The sequence below is a fragment of the Ambystoma mexicanum genome, chromosome 13 (assembly GCF_040938575.1).
Source record: "Ambystoma mexicanum isolate Mex_15411 chromosome 13, UKY_AmexF1_1, whole genome shotgun sequence".
Lineage (NCBI taxonomy): Eukaryota > Metazoa > Chordata > Amphibia > Caudata > Ambystomatidae > Ambystoma > Ambystoma mexicanum.
Window position 1 is genome coordinate 725,337,232 of NC_090938.1, and position 21,525 is coordinate 725,358,756.

At 46.7% G+C, this 21,525-nt stretch overlaps 1 protein-coding gene across 2 annotated transcripts in view; it reads left to right on the forward strand.

Moving 5' to 3' along the window:
- LOC138521813 (butyrophilin subfamily 1 member A1-like) overlaps nucleotides 1–21,525 on the forward strand; it is a 299,199-nt gene that overhangs the window by 71,468 nt on the left and 206,206 nt on the right. The gene's annotated exons all lie outside the window — the stretch shown is intronic.

The window sequence follows — 21,525 nt, forward strand, 5'->3', positions numbered from 1 at the left end:
ACTGAACAGGATTGCAACTGTGCCAATGTGGGTAGTGTGACCATGCACGGTTTATAGTCATAATGTCAACAAAAAAAAATGTCGACAAACAAAAATGTCGAAAAAAAAATTTCGAAAATAATAATGTCGACATCCTATACTAAACTATACCTAAAACTATCAACACCTCACCCAACACCCCCCTGCCAACGCCCCCCCACACCCCTCACCACCACCCTCCCACCCCTCATACTCAACACATTCTAATTATATATTTATTTATTTATTTATTTAATACATAAATAACCAAAAAGAGTATCATTTACTAATGGGGGGACCCCCAACCCCCCTCACCCAACACCCCCCTGCCACCCCCCCACACCCTCCCCAACCACCCTCCCACCCCTCATACTCAACACATTCTAGTTATATATTTATTTATTTATTTTTCAATAAATAAATAACCAAAAAGAGTATCATTTACTATTGGGGGGGGTCCCCCCCAACCCCCCCTCACCCAACACCCCCCTGCCACCCCCCCAAACCCCCCCCAACCACCCTCCCACCCCTCATACTCAACACATTCTAATTATATATTTATTTATTTATTTATCCTTACAATAAATACAAAATTTCGAAAAAATATCGAAAAAATGTCGACATTTTTGTTTGTCGACATTATTGTTTTTCGACATTTATTTGTCGACATTTTGACTGTCGACATTTTGACTGCCCACCACCATGCACAGTGTAGAATACACAGCATGAATGGGAGGCTAAACATTGTCGTACAACAACAGTACATCCGCCCCAGCATGCATTATTACACCCTGCATCATCTATTGAACGCCATCCAGACTACCACACCTCATAGCAGAATAGTATGCATCTAGGTAACAATCTTGCATACGTACAGGGACATGTGCATGTCCACACCAAATAGCTGCGGCCATGACTGTGCTTCCTGAAGGTGGCAGCTCAGAGTGACACACACCTATTTGTATTTGCTTGCAGGTGATGGAGGATATCCCTTAAGGCCGTGGCTACTTACCCCTGTGCGGAACCCGCAGAACAGCCATGAAGAGGAGTACAATCGTGTGCACACCCGTACCCGTGTTGTGATTGAGCAGACCTTTGGCCTGTTGAAGGCTCGTTTCCACTGCCTAAGCAGGTCTGGTGGGGCACTCCTATATAGTCCTGAGAAGGTGGCAAAGATCACCAGGGCCTGTGTCATGCTGCACAACATGTGCGTCCGGAGAAATGTACCACTGTCACCTAACATTGACATGCATGCACCGGGTGAGGATGATGAGGATGGAGACGGAGGTGAAGTAACCCCCCTGCCAGCACGTGATGCACGGGATGCACATACAGTACATCAAGCATCGATTCACGAATACTTCTGAACCACAGGGACTATAAGACATGTGTCAGTGACACACTGGGTCCATGTGGACATGCACACTGGGTTTGTTGGGAGTTGGCCACTGAACACCGTCACACATTAAATGGATATACACTAAATGAACAATGTCCAGCCATTTAAATTTTTGGCACACAAGGGGTGTATTTGTTCAAACAGGGAAAAAATGTGACCACTCCCCCCGAACCCCCAGTGAACTCCCAAACCAACACAACAAACCCAAAAAACCCCAGTGAACTCCCAAACCCACCCAACAAACCCCAAAAACCCCCAGTGTACTCCCAAACCCCAAAAGACCCCAAATGTACTCCATGAAATTCTCCCCTTCACCCACAACCATGTGTCCCACTCCCATTGTCTGGCCACACTACTCCGGGACTTTTTGCTGTCCGGGGGTGGCATCTTGGAGTGCCGTGCACTCCTCTGGGTCTGGCGCACAGGGCTTGCGGGGACTGAGGATGCAGGTGTGGTGGCTGTGGATGAGTCTGAGACAGGTTCCACGCCTGCTCCAAGGCGTGGCCGCTGCATATGGAGCAGGATGGAAGTGAGGACTTGGGTTACTGCCCCAGACAGTCCCTCATGATCACAGCTGACGCATTCACGGCGGCTGTGTTCGCTGCGATGGCCGCTGTGGTCCCCGCAATGGCAGTTGCAATACCCCTCCTTGCGTCCCCACCACCGGCAACATACTGCCGCAGGAGATCCAACATGGCCTCCTGTCGGGCCTCCACCTTCGACAGGCGTGACTACAGGGTGTTGGTGGGAGCTGGAGTGGTGGGAGCTGGAGTGGTGGGTGGTGCACTCATGGGTCCTGCGTCCTAGGTGCTGTCCTCCTCAAAGGGGCACAGGTCCGAATCCTTCAGGTCAAAGTCATGGAGGCAGGGATCATCACTGCTGTAGGTGGTTGACGGCTCCATATGGGGCGGGGGTGGGCAGGGGGCTTGGGGTGGGTGGACAAGTCACTACTGTGACTCCCCCAAGGTCCACATTGCCATCCAAGACATCCTCGGTGGTGGCTGGCACAGGATGGGACCCCCCTCCGACTGGTGTGGGTGTGGGCTGCTAGGTCTGATGTGTGTCCGGCACACTGGCAGCAGGTGTTGGTTGATGTGTTTCCACTCGGACAGGCAAACTGCCTGTGGGTGTGACCTGCTTTTCTGCCATGGGGGTGGTGGTGGCCCTTTTCTTTTGGTGTGACACGGATGCCCTTGCGGTGTTCTCCTGACTGCCATCATCTTCATTGTTGCCTGGGGGGTAGAAGAGATGCAGGTCATCAGTGATGGTGTCACATGCCAGAGGCATGCAATTGCGCTGTTCAATATTCATTCATTCATGCATTCATGTCTTACAGGTGTGTCACACTTGGTGTTCTGAGGGGGCATATTGGCATTCACTGCATGGCAGGTGGCATGCCATTGATTTGGGGATTGTGTGATGTTACATGGGAACGGTCAAGGTGTGTTGGCCATGTGTTGGTTATGGGATTGGCACTCAGCATGCATTTCTGTGTGACAGGGTTTGGACCGCAATCTGGACTTGGATATGTTGATGTGGATGTAGGGAAATGCATTGCCTTGCCTAGTCTCTCTTCCCCATCACTTGTGCTACGTCATGGTTTCCCCTACAGGGATGTGCAGGGTCACTCACCTCCTTCTGGGGATGATGCTGCACCCACAACCATCTCCCAGAATCACTCAATCGACTCAGGATCGATGAAGCTGCTAGTAGTCTCCTCCCAGGGCATCATCTTTCCAGGTGAGTGGGGACCCCCACCTGTCGCCATGGCCGCCCTCCTGCTGCTTGACATGATGTTTGACCCTCAAGCGGAGGTCGTCCCACCTCTTACGGTAGTCCCAGACAGTATGTGGGGTGGTCCCCACAGCCGACACCTTGCGGGCCACCTCCTGCCAGATTTCCTTTTTCTTCAGCTGGGCCTCACGCTTCATATCATTTGCTTTAATGATGTCTGCATGTGCAGTGAGAGTGTCCGCCAACAAATTCAGCTCTGCATCGGAGAAACGCTGTTTCCGCTGCTGGGGGGTGGTCTTCCGGGTAGCCTTGGACATCCTCAGAGTATTGCCACAGAGCACAACGGGAATCGACTGGTAGTTTGGGAGGATTGCAATGGATTGTGTTTTTATAGATGGCCGCCGGCGAATTTCCCGTTCCGACGCGATGACGTTATTTCTGGGTCCGGTTTTACGAGCCCGGAATTAGCATGTTGGTAGTACCGGGTCGGTATTTAGGAGTTCCTCCTAGGCGGTGATGGTATCGGCGGGTCCCGTGATGCCGCTATATCGGGGTTAGAGGGCCTTTTGCAGCATGCCGGTATGGCCATTACCGGCATTGGGGGGGGGGGTTCACGCATGCTCGCGCACTTGTAATCGCCCGCTATTAGCAGCGTCATATGAGCACGCACCTGCTCGTTCCTCCATGCCAGTAATGACCACGGTTTTAATGCGCTACTCGTAATGAGGCCCATTGACGGTGTCAAAGGAATCAGACAGGTCAAGGAGAATTAGGATAAGAGGATAGGTTGGAGACATTCATGAGGAAAGTTTCTGTGGACTGATCGGAGAGGAAACCTGCATGTAGGGGTCTCAAAGTTTGTGGATGGCTACGAAACGTGTAATATGTTTGAACACAGCCCTTTCAAACACTTTAGAGTAGTGCGAGAGGAGAGACACAGGGTGAAAGTTAGCCAGTAGGTTCGCGTCAGCCCCTTGCCTTTTCAGGTGAGGGATAATCGTAGCCATTTTGAAAATGGAGGGAAAACCAGCAGAGTCTAAGGAAAGTTTGAAGAGTTCATCAAGGTGAGAGGTCATTAAAGGGGTAATCCGCTTGACTAGCTGATGAGCAAGAGGGTCTGATGGGGCATAAAAGTGGTAAGCCTTCATCAGTAGAGATGGGACTTCTTCAGTATTAGTGTGACGGATGTTGGAGAACTAGGCAGCGAGATGATGGAAGAGTAGGCAGAGTATGGAATGTAGGAGGAGGGAGTGTGAGGAAGGTCAGTAGAGAGTCTCTAATTTTGGAAACTTTTGTAGGGACGTATTTCAGCTTGGTTATTAGCATTGAGAGTGAATTTGATAGTCCTAGGTTTAGGAGGAGTGAGAAGTGAGTTTAAGGTGCCCTGTAACCAGCGAGGATGGTTGGAGTGATAATCAATGAGTGTTAGGTAGAATTCCCTTTTCGCTTTATCAAGAGAGGGCTTCAGAGTTTCAGGGCAGAGACGTAAAGTTGGAGGTCCTCATATAAGTGGCTAGGCCTCAATTTGTGCAGCAACCTACGCATGTCTGTGCGGAGAGAGCGTATCAATGGGGTAACCTATAGTTAAGGATGCTGAGACTTCGGGCTGAAAGTAAGCAGTGGGAAGTGAGGGGATAATGAGTCATATAGTAGGGACTGAAAGCTGGAGAGGGCAGTGTTGGTGGAAGAGGCATTGCGTGTGAAGGAGGAGAGTGAGAACTGTAAGTCGGAGTGAAAGGGAGGAATGACAGGAGGTTTACTTTTCCTTTTAGTATTAGGTGTAGCAAGTGGCGAGGAGAGGTCAGAGGGTGGAAAGGTGATGGTGGTGGAAACAATGGAGTGATCAGATAAGGATGATGTGACTAGTATTAGTGGCTGAGAGAGAGCTGGAGTTGATTAACAGATCCAAAGAGTTACCCCCTCTGTGGATAGGTAGGTTATGGATACAGTGGAGAGCGTGGTCACTAAGAAAAGACTAAAATTCAGATGTATGAGACATGGTTGTAGAGGAAGGTTTAAAGTCACCTAAGAGAATGAGGTGATGTTTAGTGGAAAGAGAATCAAGGAGTTGCCGAAGGTCATCAAAGAAGGGTCCAGTGGGACCAGGAGGGTGATAGATGGAGATGATGTGAACCCGAGGGAGGCGGAGCAATCATCGAGGCAGTGAATTCAAAAGAGGTAGGAGAGGATGTGGCATTGGAGATTTGTGAGGCGTTGAGGCAGGAAGAGAGAAGGTGTCTGACGCCTCCACCTCTGCCAGTCTGTTCAGGAGAGTGCACGAAGGATAGATTGGTGTCATCTAGGGCCGTGAGAGTTGCACTGTCCGATGGAGAAATTCAGGTTTCAGTGATAGCAGGGTCTACGAGAGGAGAGCTGGTGTGAAAATAGTCAGAGATAAAGGAGGTTTTGTTGCATACCGACAGCCTAAAGAGTGCAATCTTCAGTTGATGCAGTAAGGAAGGGAGGTGAGGTGGATAGGCGTTAGGGGAGGTATGGTTATTTTTCATTTTTTTATTTATTGTGACGTGGTTTTCAGAAAACCTTACACAAAATACAAAAATAATAAACATGTCGCAAAAAAGATACACATGTAGGAGAAATCATACAATTCCTATCTGGAAATCACATCAGAATTAGAATATCATTTATAAATCAACCCAAGGCGATAACTAGAGACAGATTTCCGCCCCCCACACTAGTTAAGACCATAAGAAAGCTTTTGAAAAAACATAATTAAAACGTTCCACTTCTTTACAAAAGGCTTTGTCTTCTCAGATTGCTTAAAGCATGGCAATCCATAACCCAATGTTTCAGAGTTTCCACAACACCTGGTAGCACACAAAAGCGACCTTCAAAACAGTTCTCTGTGTTGGCCTTACTATTCCAATTCTTGGTTCTTTCTTTTATGTGAAGCTGATTCAGCCTAAAATGTAAGTACAAGGTATAGATTTTATTGCACGGAAAACATGTGAGATAAGATGATAGCTGAGGGTTTTTCTGTGGAAACCTAGTATACTCAGAGTAGGTGGAGTAAGATGTAAGTGCCTCAACAGTGAGCCTTTAGTCTTCTCTGAAAGGTTTACGTTTGACCACGTCCGGATACGTCATTAGTTAATCCTCAGAGGGTTCAAGAGATTCCAGTAAGTTGTTTATCCTAACTTTAAACTCATTCACAGAGCTTAAAGAGGAGTCCTTAAGCATTCGGCATAAGTCCATATAAAGGGAGTTTGGCGTGGGTGAGACGCATTTTGCATATTCGACAGCTGATGTCACTGATGTCGAGCTTTTAGGGAGGTTAAATCTAATTTGTGTCATATTATAGCATTAGTTATAGAGAGCGCAAGCCCCAAGACCTTTTTCCAAGTGGTGTCTTGCAACGAGTCCAGGTTGTCCCCAAGTACTAGAAGGCCCATATCCAATCCATATAATAGGATGGGTTCAATCTTTAGGAGATAATAGTTCAGTATAGGATTGACAGAACATTTGCACAGTTTTCCATATAGAAGTTTCATATGGGTTATGAGGGGAAACAGCTTCTCTTTCAATGTTGTCCTCCACATTTCTATAGAGGACGTGTTGGTCAAATTATACCCCAAGTATCAGATGGCAGGAGCCTGCTCCGCTATTTGATCTCCCAAAGACCGCCTTATAAATTTTATTTTGTTGGCAACTGCAAAGATCACAACTTTAGATTTAGACCCGTTGGCCTGCAAATTGTTCCTTAAGGTTTAAGAATGGAATGCATACAATTTCCTTTGTAGGCCAGCTGGGATTTTATCAAAAAGAATGATATCATCGATGAAAGACAGCCAATGTATCCTCAGATGCCCCAGCCTCACTTGGAAGATGTTCTCGCCCTGCCACAAATCCTTGATGTCACTGAGGTAGATATTAAACAAGGTAGGGGCCAGAAAACATTCCTGTCTTAGACCTACTTTAGCTAGAATCAGTCTGGACAAAGACCCCACTTGATTCATCCGGATCCTCAGGTTAGATTTTCTGTGAAGGAGTGCGATCAGCTGAATCAGTTTTGGTGGGACATTATATTGAAGTAACCTCATCCACAATGTAGAACGATGTACACAGTCAAAGGCTGAAGACATATCCAATGAGGCCATGTATATGGTCCCCGTCTGACCTCTTTTTACAATTTGAAGAAGATCGTCCAGAATAGTAGCATCCCATGTTCTTCCTAAATCCCACTTGGCTGGGTGATAAGATGGAAAACAGACTCACATTCCTATTCAGATCTCTAAGCAGCAAGAGTGCAAACACCTTGCTGACTGCATCAATCAAGGCTATAGGCCTACCGTTATTAGGATCTGACGGACCCCCTTTTTGTATATAGGAGTAATGGTCGAAGAGGATCATGAAGAGGGTATAGTATAAGTCCTGTAAATTTCATCAAAATGTACTTTCAAAATTTGCGACCATAAGACTGGATCTTTCTTCAAAAAAAGGGGGGAAATCCGTCTGGGCCAGGGGTTATGGAAGGTTTAAGTGTGGCAAAAACCCAGGTCAGATCATCCAAATCCCAGGGACACACTCCCGCTTTCCCCAGGTACGCTCTATTCCTAGGTGCACGACTCAACACAGTGATGTGCTTGGCATCTCCCTCGGAGGAGAGGGTGAAAACCATACAAGGCAAGGTGCAGCGCTTGCCGTCGGTCCAGGTAGCGACGGTGCGATCCATCAAGTCACTTCTGAGCATGTTGTCCTCCTGCATAAACCTTGCTCGCCTTTGCAGACTGCGCATGAGACTTCTCCAGGATTTCCCGGATGCGAGGTGGATGCAAGTATCCGGGAACTTTACGGACAAGGTCTCTCTCAATGAAGAGTTCCATCGACGATACAGTGATGGGGTGCTCGGCAGCATCTCATCCAGGGAGCTCTGTTTCAGGTCCCTTCCTAACAAGACACGGTCACCACAGATGCCTCTGTAGAGGGATGGGGAGCCCACACCGGACAGTTGCACGCCAGAGGCCTATGGCAACCATGGGAAAAGGACCTATACATCAACGTCCTGGAACTTCAGGCTGTATTCTGGGCCCTCAAGTCTTTTCTGCCGTCATTGAAGGACAAGGTGGTGAGGATCTTCACAGATAACACCACAACCATGTTCTACAACTGGAAGCAAGGGGGGACCCAGTGTCCGGCACTCTTCAAAGAAGCCCAGGACTTGTGGCAGTGGGCCATTCGTCAAGGCATGTTCATCATTCCGTTTCACCTAGCGAGAGTCAAGAACACCACCGCAGACTCGCTCAGCAGGGAACTGCATTCTTGACACGAGTGGGAGCTTCGCCAGGACCAGGTGGATCTGCTGTTCGACGCATGGGGCCACAACCTAAGATCTATCTCTTTGCGACGGTGGCGAACACCAAGTGCCAGAGGTTTGCCAGCAAGTTCCCTCAACCGAGGAGCTTGGGAGAGGCGTTCTTGTTCCTGTGGGAGGGACATCTCCTATACACCCCCCATTTCCATTCCTCATACGTGTGATCAACACACTCGGACAGTACCACTGTAGGATGATACTCGTCTCCCCGGCGTGGCCCCGGCAGATCTGGTATCCGGATGCCATATGATCCCGATGTCCCCGGACCTACTCACCAGAGAAGGGTGGGGTGATTCTGTATCACTACCCAGAGTCTCTGAACCTGAGGGCATGGCTCCTGCAGCCCTAGATTTTGTAAGTTATGTTTTATCCGCAGAATGTAAGAACATCCTGGCCAGAGCCTTGTCAACGTTGAAGTGCTACGGGCACAAATGGAAATGCTTCTGTGTGGCGCCGGACTCAGAAGATTACCCCTCTGCGGGTCACGGGTCCGCAACTTCTGCCATACTTACTTTCCTTGGCCAAAGCGGGACTGGGTCATGCCTCTATCAAGGTACATCTTGCTGTCATATCCAGGTACACCAGGTCACCTGGCAGACCTTCACTGTGGTCTCACAGGCTCATCAAAGAATTCATTAAGGGGCTCTTCACGACTTTCCTGCCGGTGGAATCTCCTGCCCGGATTGGGAGCTCAATGTTGTGCTGACTAAGCTCATGGGAGCGCCCTTTGAACCGATGCATCAGGCTCTGCTCAAGTCTCTTTCGTGGAAGACGGCTTTCCTCGTGGCTATCACCTCGGCTCAGCGGGTGGGGGAGATTCAAGCCCTGTCTTGCAAGCAGTCTTACTTGTCTTTCCACGCTGCCGGAATTCCACCTCAGCGAACCTTTGTTGTTGCCTGTATTCTTTCTCAATCCGTCATTGCAGGGGGGGAGGACCTTGCATTCGCCGGATGTTGATCGTGCCTTGAAATTCCACGTGGCACGTACAAATGATTTTCTTTGGACCTGTGAACAGGGGAAGGCCTTGTCAGAGGCTTCCAACTCCAGGTGGCTCTCCTGCTTCATCATGCACTGTCATCGACTGGCATCGCAGCTATGACGGCCTTTCTCTCTGGTGTGGCCCTGCTCGATATCTGCAGGGCTGCTAGGTGGAGGTCCACGCACACCTTCACAAGGTTCTACTGCTTCGACAGGGATTCCAGGGAGGAGTCCCGAGTTGGCCAAGCGGTTCTATGCAACTGGTTTGTTTGAGGTGAGTCTTTTCCAGGGGAGAGTGTTTATTGCTTCTGTTGACCCTTTCCACCTCCTGTGGTTGTGTATATGTACTGCTTTGTAATCGTTATTCATGAGCATGTGAATCCATGCCAGACCCCATGCTGGAGAAGGTTTAAGTTACTTACCTGTAACTATTGTTCTCCAGTTTAGGCCTGGCATGGATTCACTTGCGAACCCTCCCTCCTTCTCCTCTCGGGCTCTTGGTTCATACTGCCACTTTACATGCTTACCAGATCTGAAGATGGCCACCAGGAGTGGGGCTTAGGGAGAGGACTGTCATTGGATGGGGGCTGAATGACCCAGAGGACAGGGATTAGTTTAGAGGAGAAAAACAGTTTTAAAGTGAAAGTAAAACAGTTTTTTCTTTTACCAAGGATTCACAGCCTGATGACGGGTAATGTTCATGAGCATTTGAATCCATGGGAGAATCATGCTGGAGAACAATAGTTACCGGTAAGTAACTTAAACCTTATCCAAGACCTCCAATTTGTCACCATTCGCCACAACAGTTTCCTTAATATTGTCATAGAGTCTTGGACTAGATTGCAAAACCAAATGCAGCACGGAGATTGAGGTTGTACCCAGCCAGTCACTATTAACTGGTGCAGTGTGTAAGTTGGGAATATTAGAGTTCTTGGGTGTCCTATAATCTCCTTTCAAGGCTGGCCTGTTGACGGTATCTTGAAGATCCAAGCCTTGCTTCGACCCTGGAGTTGGAAAATGGTATTTCAGCTGTATGAGAAAGAGATATGGATCTGGCCATCTGGGAAAGTTCCATATTTTTGCATATTTTCAAAAATGATTCATCCAGAATGGCAGAATTGTCCAAGTTCGGTAACTGTCCCGCGTAGTTTAGGTTGCACGTTGAGTGCATGGTTTATCAGTACATTGCATCAAACTCCTCCCAGTTTGATTGCCCACAGGCACATTTTTCAGACGGTCTGCAGCGGCATCCTCGGCACGAGGACCTGAGTATATGTAATGGTTGAAATTGGTAGAATCGCCACAGTGGCTGAGAACAGTTCTGTTTCCCTCCCCATCCTTATCATAGAAACAGTCTATACAAGCATTGGTGTGGACCTCAAGTCTTGGGACTGTGTAAGCACAATTGGTATCTGTGTGTCTGTGACGGGCCCATATGAGGCTCATTGGAGGACTCCAAAGGAATCAGTGGATTGTCATTGACTGTTTATGGCACCCGGGATTTACTATGGAGACCCGTAACCATCTTAAATATCGTGCTCCCCCAAACACCCGGCTCAAAGGAACGAGAGGGTTAACTCCTGCCCCTGCACTCACTGTGTTTTTTTTTAGTAAGGCTACAGATTGTAATAACAGGCGATCGGCTCGGAGGGTTCTGTTACAATAGAACAGCAGTTGCCAACGCCTTACCAAGCAGGTTCTTCAAATGCTTTCACATAAGCAGATATTATCCAAAAGAGGCCTGGCTATGTCAGAGAGCAAATTGCAGCATGGATGTATGACTCTAAAGAGGTGCAGAAAGCTTACTGTTGATCCGTCGAGATGAGTAGAGCACTTAAATTGTCCAGTACGGGTTGCTCGCAATAACGCTCATTGAGTGTCAATATGACAGCTTCTGAGCTCCAGTGTAGAGTATGCGGTCCTCGCCACCTTGCTCACCTGAATACTGGAACACAGAGCCACGCTTCGCTTCTGTGCCAGTATTTATCTGCAAGTTTCTTAAAGGCACAGCGTCCCACAGGTAGTGCAGGCACAGAACAGCGGTCTTGATCAGCTCGCCGCTCCCCGGCGTTTCAAAAGCAAAGAGAACGACACTGGAACACTAAGCCACACTTCTCCCGCTTGATTCCTGGACAGTATTTATGTGCAAGATTTTTAAAGGCACAGCATCCGACTGGTAGTGCTGGCACAGAACAGCGGTCTTGAATAGCTTGCGGCTCCCAGCGTTTCAAAAGCAAAGAGAACAACACCGGTACACTTAGCCACACTTAGTTAACTTATTTGCTTTGTTAGAAGTAGGTGAAGGAGAGATGGAGTTTCAAGATGTGAGTTTTATGAGAGAGATAGGAAAAGAGGACATTGTAGCATGATTAGAGAAAGCCTAGGGAGAGGGGAGTAGGAGTAGCAGCAGGAGGAGCAGGAGTGAATACATTCTAGGTGACTACTGCAGTGTGGAGTGACAATGCAGTAATTAGCAAGCTAGGGCTACTCACAGATGCAGCAGGTAGGAAGGCAAAGCAAAGGCTCATAGGTAAAGAGGCTGGTCAGTGATTGGTCTTCACCCTTCACTGTACCGCCCTTTACTGGGACATTATAAAGGTTATAGACACTCAAAAGAAATGTATGTTCTAACTGCTTTTCAGAGAGATCTTTATATTTTCCCCATTTAAAAAAGCTTTGTATAAAAGCTGAAGCTCTGCACAACAAGACCAAAGAAATGCATTTTAAAGTACCCATTAAAAATATGATTAAATTGCTTCACTTATTTTAATATAATCATAAATTGGTGTAGCAGAGTAACAAAGCGGCGAGTATGGATGTGATACCTCAGTCTGAAGTCTCTGCTGACCTGCAATTGAGAATACATGCTCTGTTATCTCTACTCTCACTAACTCTTCTAGTTGACTCTCTTTATTTCATTAAATAAATAAATTATTACCAGATCAACGATTACTCTAAACTCAAGTTTGTTTTTTCACTTCAACTGTGACCTTTTAAAACCTTGACATACCGTAGCTTCCTTATTCAATTCTCTTTTGTGCTGCTCACAACTCAAACCACTACTTAGCACTGATGCCCAACTTCCAGTTAATGTTCACGTGCTGCCCCTAATTACAACTATATACACTGAGACATTTGCCTCATTGGTGCTTCAAACTGCACAGTCTTTTCATTTTAATATATACCACTAACAGATGATCACTTAAATAGTTAGTCTCCTTTAGTTGCCCGCCTCTTTTTACTCTAGGTCGAACATGCGTGCTCTCACCTTCACTCCTGATCAGCGAACCAGAGATGAAGTCACGCGCTACTGGAGATTTAGTACGTTATGGGCCAATGCGCATGCACGCCTTAAGGTCCTTTTGTGGACCCTGGTGGAGAGCACTAGTTAATTATACAACTTCACACTGGTTAGCTCGCGCTTGCGTTATTAACTTGTCACTGCTTGCGCTGACCGGATCAAAAGCTGCAACCGTTTCTCCCTATTCTGATTTTAAAAATACTATGTATAAAGCGCCAACTTTGCTTAAACTTTTCTTCAGTGCACCACAAACTCTTCACAGGTGATAATGTAAACAACAAGCTTTCCTCTATGTACACATATAAACATCTGCACTTAGCTCTTTTGGTTGCTGTAGCTGAGATTCTTTCTTTGTCTGTTCTCACACCTTCACCAGAATTCATAGATCAGAACTCGGGACCTCAGCAAACTAGGACCTTCTCCTCCCCTCACCCCCTGTAATGACCTGTCCCCATGCATGGGCTTTCGGGCCTAAGGCGATGAAATTTCCAAAACAACCTCGGAGCCTGGATATCTTCTGCTGCTTCCTATGACCTTTCCTCTGGCCCGTACCCCTTCCAATCCACCAGATATTGTAACTTTCCTCGTAATACCCTCGAATCCAAAATGGCTTGAACGTTGTGTTCATTTTCAGTACTCTCAGAAAACACTGGCCCAGATGTCTCTTGCAACCTAGTACCCTTCCAATAAGGCTTTAAAAGATTTAAGTGGAAAGTGGGATGCACCTTTAACCCGTGTGGCAACATCAACTTCACAGATTCTGGGGTGATGATTTGCTCAACTTCGAATGGACCAGTGAATCAAGGTCTAAACCTGTTCTTTTCCTTTTTAAAGCAATATTCTTTGTAGACAACCACATCAACTCCCCCACCTGATAAAGATATGCCAGTCTACGTTTTCGGTCAGCAAACTTCTTGTAATTCACTGTACATTTCCTTACGGCTTCCACTGCCCTTTTTAAGTTCTGACCCTGTTATGCTCACCTGGTCTCTGCAGAGGCATTGGGGCACGGTTGCAGCCCTCCCTGAACTTGAATCACCCCCTTCAGGCTTCTCCCTCAGTAGAAAAGCTGTGAGCGGTGGTACGTGGTGATACTGCTCCTGCGTGGTGATAAGAGTGTGTGAGTGCGCCAATCTATGATTGTTGTACCTCTCGGTCCCTTCACCCCAAAGCACGGTTTCTGTGAGCATATACCGGCCCATAAAGCTCACCTGCGAATTATGGAAGATAAGCTCTCCGTCCTGCTACTTCTGGCAGGGGCGCGTCGAATGGGATCTAGTTCCTTCACTGATCCCTGATAAGGATTAGTCCAGTCCAGCTGCGACTATGCTTCTCCTTATGATTGGTAAGTCTTTCTTGAGCTCTTGTGATCCTGTTCGTTTTATGCCCGCAATAATGTCTTTCTTCTGTTTTCTTCCCTTAGATGGAAATGCGGCCTCAATGCAGCTGAGAGACGCGAGACACGGCCAGATTGAAGATGGATGCTACCGCAATGTTTGACAGCAGGTAAGTTATGGTTTGAGGAAAGCACGCCGTATGGCGAAGCGCATCATTAAACAGACTGTTTTTTCGATGTCTAACCTTGTATTCTGTTTCCTTGCAGGCGCTGCTGTCGACGATGGAGCTTGTCGTGCTGCAGTGCCAAGATGAAGATTTCGGCGTTCCGGAAAGTGTAAAGATGAATACTTGGTTTGCCGAAGAGATGTACAGTTAAGAACAGCTTCCCCCAGTTGGTAAGTATGCTGGCAGGAAGCAGGATGTCCAGGAAGCAGGATCTTCAAAGGAAAGTCTGACCTCAGGCGACGGTGAGCGTTACGCTGTTTGCAAGTGCAGCTTATATAGCTGAGATCGTGGGCACGCCCATTAGGGCTGGTTTACCAGCCACACCCTGCCACTCCTAGAGAGTAAGCACGTGCAAAGGCAATCCATTAGCAGCCAGACCCAAGAATACAATTGGGGCTGCTTAATGGATGGAATGTTCAAGTTTAATGCATCCTGCTTAATGGATGGAATGTTCAAGGTTAATGCATCTGAAGTGCTATGTCCATAATAAAAGCTTAAAGGTGTTAAATGGATGTTCTTGTTTACTTTTGTTCATGAGCCTGGTGCCAAAGGCACCAGGACAGTGTCTACCTAGGTCTCCTGTGCATGCAACCCCTGCATGCCTGTGCCCCTGACTTCATGACCATGACAGCACTCCCCCTCTAGGCCCCTCTCAAGGGTGGTTCTCCTCTCGGTCCTGGTTTGGTGGGATTATTGCGATGGAACTGTCTAATTAAACGCAGAGCATGGACGTGTTCACTGGGTTCCCAAGTTCGGTCTTGAGGTCTGTAACCTTTCCAGTCAATTAGGTAATACAATTTTGATTGAACCCCCTTGGAGTCCAGGATGGATTTGACTTCATATTCTGGTTCTCCATCTATTACTTCGGGCTCTGGCAGAGAACTAAGCCGTGTATTGGACTTCATTGGTTTGAGGAGAGAGACATGAACTATGGGGTGAATTTTCATGTGAGATGGTAACTCCAATTTCATGGCGACAGGATTGATTATGGACTTTGTATTATAGGGCCCATGTATCTTGGGCGGAAAGCTCTTGGCCCCTTTAGGGGAATATATTTGGATGCTAACCACACCTTTTCTCCAATCTGATAGGCTGGAGCTTCCTTCCGATGTCGATCAGCAAACAGTTTTTGTCTTTCCTTAGCCTTGGTCAGATGCTCTGTTGCCTCCTTAAGAACCGGAGTGATGGTTTTATGCACTTTTTTTATGGCTGGCATTTCCAGGGTATCGGGTGGATTAAATACTGATGTCCTCGGATGTCTTCCGTGCACAGTGTAGAATGGAGTTTGCCCTGTGCTTGTGTGAACTGAGTTGTTGTATGCATACTCGGCTATCCACAGTATTTTTTCCAAGAATCCTCGGACTGTTGCAACATACACCTGAGATATTGCTCTAAAGTTTGGTTAGTTCGTTGAGTTTGCCCATCAGTTTGAGGGTGATGGCTTGTGGACAACCGGAGATCGATTTTTGGCAATCGTACAACACTTTCTCCAAAAGGCAGAAACAAATTGCGTTATGCAATCAGATACTAATATTGATGGAAATCCATGCAATCGAACAATTTGCTCTAGGAACACAGAAGCGAGAGTTGACTCAGTTGGGAGTCCCTTCAGAGGGATGAAATGGGCCATTTTGGAGAATAAATCCAAGACGACTAATATGGTGTTGCATCCATTGCAGGATGGAAGATCTGTGATGAAGTCCATCGACAGGGTATGCCAAGGTACTGGCGGTACTGTTGGGGGATGTAGTAAGCCAGTGGGGTTCTGTTTCTGAGACTTCTGTTGTGCACAGACACTGCAGGTTTCAATAAATTGGGCGATGTCTTTTCGCCAGGTTGGCCACCAGTAGTTTTGTTTTACCCTAGCCTGAGTTTTGGCTATTCCTGGGTGTCCTTCCACTAATGAATTGTGGTCATTTGTGATGATTTGCTTTTGCAGTTCTTGGTCTTGGACATATAGTCGTCCTTGGAAATACAGCAGATTGTCTTCGATGGTGTACTGGTCACCTTTTAACAGCCATTCCTGTTGTGTTGATTGATCCATCGGGGATTGCAAACTGGTTCTTTGGTCATCCACACACGTGGTGCCAGCTATTCTGGTTTGAATCCTTTCCTCAGGAATTATGGCCACAGGGTTGGATGCTGTAAAAGCCTCTTTTTCTTCACTCGTGCATGATGGTGTCTGCTTTCCCATTGCGTACTCCAGGTCTATAAGTGATAATAAAATCGTATTCCGTGAAAAAAAGAGCCCAACGAAGTTGACGCAAGGATTGTGCTTCGGCAGTTTTCAAGTATTGCAAGTTACTGTGGTCCGTGATGACAGTGACCGTATGTCTCACCCCAAGAAGGTAATGTCTCCAGGCCTTGAATGCTGCTTTAATCGCCAGTAATTCCTTATCTGTAATTGCGTAGTTCAACTCGGGGGCTTAAAATTTGTGGGACCAGAATGCGACGGAGTGTAATTGTCCTGTTTCAGGGTCTCGTTGTGACAATACTGCTCCCATGGCTATTTTTGAAGCATCTGTCTCAACTATGTAAGGTAGGTCTGGTCGTGGGTGTCGAAGGACTGGTGCTGTAGTGAATGCTAGTTTAAACTTCTGGAAGGCTTCTTCAGCTTCTGTCGACCAATGGAACTTTTGATTTTTCTTTAACAAGGAGGTTATTGGATGTACAATTTGTGAAAACCCAGGTATAAACCGACGGTAAAAGTTGGCGAATCCGAGCATGCTTTGCACTCCTTTCGTGGATGTTGGTGAGGGCCATTGGAGGATTGCATCCACCTTTCGTGTATCCATATGTACGTACGCCTTGTGATATGAGCATGAAACCGAGAAACTCGACCTCGGTTACATGGAAAAAACATTTTTCCAACTTGCCATACAATTGGTGCATGTCGAAGCTTCTCTAAGACTGCCCGGATATGGCCTACATGTTCTTCCATGGAATTTGAGTAGAAAAGAATGTTGTCAATGTAAACAAGAGCGCAAACGTCCAGTAGTTCACAGAGTACATCATTCATAAAGAATTGGAACGCCGCGGGGGCATTGCATAGCCCGAAGGGCATGACCTCGTATTCAAAGAGACCGTACTTCGTGCGGAACGCCGTTTTCCACTCGTCTCCCTCTTTTACTCTTACAAGATGGTACGGTCCTCTTAAATCCAGTTTTGTGTAGATTTGAGCATGTTTCACTTGGTTCAGGAGCTCTGGTATAAGTGCTAAAGGATATCTTTTTTTTCTGTGATCTGATTGATGGCTCTATAGTCGATGCAAGTTCTTAAATCCCCCTCCTTTTTAGGCTCAAAGAATAAGGGCGAGGAGGCAGGTGACTTGGACAGGCGAATGAAACTGTTCGCCAGGTACTGATCCAGGTAAGTTCTAAGATGCTGATTTTCTTGTTCTGTTAGAGTGTAAATTCGGCTGCAAGGGATCTGGGCTCCGGGTACAAGATCTATTTGACAATTGTAGGGTCCGTGCGGGGGCAGAACGTTGGCTTGCTCTTTTTTGAAGACATCCTGCTAATCTTGATATTCAAGCGGTAAAGAGCTGATGAGGCCCATCACGATTCCTTTCTTCTGTTTCAGATTGGTGTCCTCTTTTTTTTGTAACATGTGTCGGCACAATCATGAGGAAATGTCAGAACTCGTTTCGCCATGTCGATCCTAGGATTGTGGGTCTCCAGCCAGGGCATTCCCAATATCATCTGGAACTGAGGAGCACCAATGAGATCGAAAGTAATGTCCTCTTGATGCTCGTCCTGACATAGCTTAACTTTCTCAGTGTATTGTGTCACTGGGCCAGATGATAGCTGAGAACCATCCACAGCAGTGACGTTTTCCGATTTCTGCTTCTGTCGGAGAGGAAGGCCTATTCGGAGAACCAAATCTTGGTCAATGTAGTTACCCACAGCTCCACAATCAATATATGCCTCCAAGGCATGTATTTTCGATGGTTGCTTGTGATTCACCAAAAGCACTGGAAGTACTAGATGTGAGCTCTGTACAGATTCCTTTTTCATGCTCGTGAAGCGGACCCCTACACTTGCCGGGCATTGGCGTTTCCTGAGTTCTGTTCTTCTTCTTCATCACTTTTGTCTGTTGCCCCAATCGTTTTGTTGGGTGGTTTTACCGGGCAGTCACGGAGGAAGTGACCTGCTTGTCCACGATATAGGCAAAGCTGCTGTTGTCTTCTTTTTTCCCTTTCTGCTTTGGTAAGGGGACTTCGTAATCCACCAATTTGCATTGGCTCAGACTGTTCATGTGGTTTAGTCTGATTCTCACGAGGTCATACATAAACTGACCGCCCCTCTGATCTAGCTCGATCCATTTTCCGGTTCTGCAACCTATGATCGAGTTACACCGTCAGGCCTATGTAGTCCGCACACCTCTCAGGGGGATTCACCACTTGCGCCAACACATCCTTAAGTTTTCCATGTAACCCTCAGGAAAAAGAGTGTAGTCCTCTTCTGGCCAGTTGCTCTGGGCTATGAGACGATTGAAGGTTGCAATATAGTTTAACAGATCGTGACTCCCTTGTCTGAGTGACAACAACTCGTTGTTCATAGCTTGTCCTTGAGTATGACGGGCAAACAATTTCTCCATCTCATGTTGGAAATTCCCAAAGTTCCGGAGTAAAGGGTCATCTTGATTTACCAAAGGTATAGACCAGTCCGCCGCACTACCTCCTAAATACGAGAGTACAAACGCCACTTTGGCTTGGTCATTAGGAAAGGCTCCTGGTCTGCATAAGAAATTAAGGCTGACATTGTTTCATAAATACAGCTAACTTGTTTGGGTTGCCGATGAAGCGTTCGGGAAGGGCTAGAGGCACTGCTCCTGGAAGAACCACCTGAACCGATGTTGATTGTTGTGGTGTGGAAGAATGGGTCACTCCAGGCAGTGGAGCCTGTCCTGCTTGTGCTTGTAGCATTTGTCTTGCCAATTAGGTACGCGGAGTATCCGCTTGGAGAACTAGGTAGGCTTGTTCTCACCGGTAGATGATGGCTGCCGCCTCTCCCATTAGATAAGAAATCAAAAATGCAACCTTGGTAGCCTCAGTAGGAAAAGATTCTGGATGACACATAAAATGTAACTTGCACTGCATAAGGAATGATTTGTATTTTCATGAGTCTCCACTAAAACTCTCTGGGGAAGCTAGGGGCGTAGTAACCAAAGAAATTCCTGGCATCAACTCTCCTTTCCGCCCCCTTATCCTCTTTCTGCAATGTTAGTCCTCGTTCAGGATACAGAACTTTTGGCTCCTCTGCAGACAACCTACTCACCATAGATGGTCCTGCAACCTCAGACGACTGATGCACCTTAAGATTTAATTCCTCCATCCTAACAATTCCTCCATCCTAACCCCAAGCGATAACGTTTCCCTTCTGGCAGGCTTCATCTCCTCCCTCATCTCCATCATTAACTTTCCCAAGGCACTCAAAGTTCGATCTGTCTCAGGATCCATTGTCACTCAATCAGGATTAACAACGTGGGCCTTTCATTCTGTCAGGTCCCAGCTCTTCATTCCTGCAGGAGCAGTCGATGAACCCACCAGACCCCTTAGGCTCACCTGTTCAGCAATCTTAGAATAAATAATTACTGGACTGAAAACCCCAGAGGGAAAGGGGAAGTAGATAAAGTAAAAAAGCAGGTCTCTGCGGCTCACTGCTCCAACGGCCTCAGTCTGAAGTCCTTGCTGACCTGCAATTGATAATACATGCACTGTCATCTCTACTCTCACAAACCCATCTAGTTGACTCTCATTTTGTCATTAAATAAATAACTTAGTAACTGAATAACCTTTGCTTGTAGCTGAAAGGCTTTCTTTAAATTCTCAGTTTATAAGATAACTCTAAACTCAAGTTTGTTTTTTTCTCTTCAACTCGTAGTGACCTTTTAAAACCTTGATACATTGTAGCTTCCTTTCTCAAGTATCTTGTGTGCTGCTCACAACTCAAACTACTACTTAGCACTGGTGCCCAACTTCCAGTTAAAGTTCACGTGTTGCCCCTATTTACAACTATATACACAGATTTTCCGCATTGGTGCTTTAAACTGCAGTCTTTTAATTTTAATATATGCCACTGAACAGATGATCGCTTAAATAGTTTATTTCTCCTTTAGTTGCCAGTCTCTCTTTACTCTAGGTCGAATGCGTGCACTATCACCTTCGCTCCCGATCAGGGAACCGGAGATGAAGTCACGTGCTATTGGAGATTTCCACGCAGCTTCCTCATTGTTTTCTCTTGCTCTATAGAGCAAGTCGCCGACTTCTCTGCACCAAAGCAACCTCAAAAAACGCTGACTGGGAACCTGAGGCGCAGTGTCCTTAGCTTTCTTTCCCGAACGTGAAGTGGCGTTAGTACGTTACGGGGCAATGCGCGTGCATGCCCTAAGATCCTTTACTCTTGACTCTGGCAGCGCATTAGTTAATTATGCGACTTTACACTGGTTATCTTGCGCTTGAGCTGACTGGATCAAAAGCTGAAACCTTTTCTCCCTGTTCTGATTTTAAACTCTCCAGAGGTGATAATGTAAACAACAAGCTTTCCTCTATGTACACATATAAACAACTGCACTTAGCTCTTTTGGTTGCTGTAGCTGAGATTGTCTTTCATCTTCTGTTCTCAAACCTTCACAGGAATTCATAGATGATAGTCATTAAGTTTCTTAAAGAAGATCTCAGGAGCTCAACAAACTAGGACTTTCTCCTTGTCATTACCTGAATGAAAGGCAGTTTAGAATTCTTTGGGAATTCCAAACAACCTTACAATTCCAGCTCAGCCAACCAGCATTTCCACCATCTTGGACTGGGATCACACCAGTCTCCTAAGGATATGTGTTAAGGGAAAAAGAGAAGCATGGCACCCACCGAGAAACAATAATTGCTTCCAGACCTTGTAACTAGTTTTTCTCCCATGTCTCACAAAGAGCTTGTGTATCTCGAGTCTTTTCCTAACATTAAAACTGGAGGGGATCCTGATACAGGGGCAGGTGTGGGGGAGCCTTGGGGTCTGAATGGAGCCCCATGTGGGGTGGCCACCCCCCGCCCCACTGCCCCACCTCTAACTATGGCATTGTGTTGTTGGAAAGAACAATGAAGGGCGTCTCTCACACGAGGGCAGAGAATTGTGAAAGGAAGAAATCAACTATTTTCTGAAGCACATTATTAATTTTCTTTTTTTTTATAGAGGAGCACTAATT